This window comes from Oratosquilla oratoria, chromosome 34 (assembly GCF_046742065.1).
Source record: "Oratosquilla oratoria isolate Oo_2021 chromosome 34, ASM4674206v1, whole genome shotgun sequence".
Classification (NCBI taxonomy): Eukaryota; Metazoa; Arthropoda; class Malacostraca; order Stomatopoda; family Squillidae; genus Oratosquilla; species Oratosquilla oratoria.
The window spans coordinates 28426375-28426900 of record NC_134810.1 but is presented as its reverse complement, the minus strand read 5'-3'; positions in this window follow the sequence as shown (position 1 = coordinate 28426900).

The following is a 526-nucleotide window of genomic DNA, read 5'->3' as shown; positions in this document are numbered from 1 at the left end:
TATGTGAGGCATGAACGATGAAGGACTTGATAGGGAGACTCGAAGCAGTGGAGATGTGGTTCCTACGAAGAATGCTTAGAATTCCATGGACTGTCCGAATTACCAACGTAATTCTGTCCTGAGAAGAACAGAAGTGGGAAGAACACTGGTGAAAAGCATCAGGAGGAAATAATTAAAATTCATGGGATTGCCTGCTGGGGGAAAGTGGAGGGGACCAGAGAAAAGAGGAAGGCAGAGAGTCAAGTTTATGGACACATTGTTGGAACACATCGATGATGATGAATGGAGGGTTGTGGATCTTGTTAGGCTGGCTGAGGAAAGAAGTGGATGACGTTCCATGATCGCCAAAGTCACTTGACAGACATTCTGGTAAAGGTAAATACAAATATATAGAAATAGTTTTGTATTTTTATTTATCTGCAATATTTCTTCAAGGAAAATAAATTGCCATAACCTGACCAGTGCGCTTTTCTAGTTGGAAACTTAGCTGAGGATCAAATTCTTTCCTGAGACAACAATCATGTCT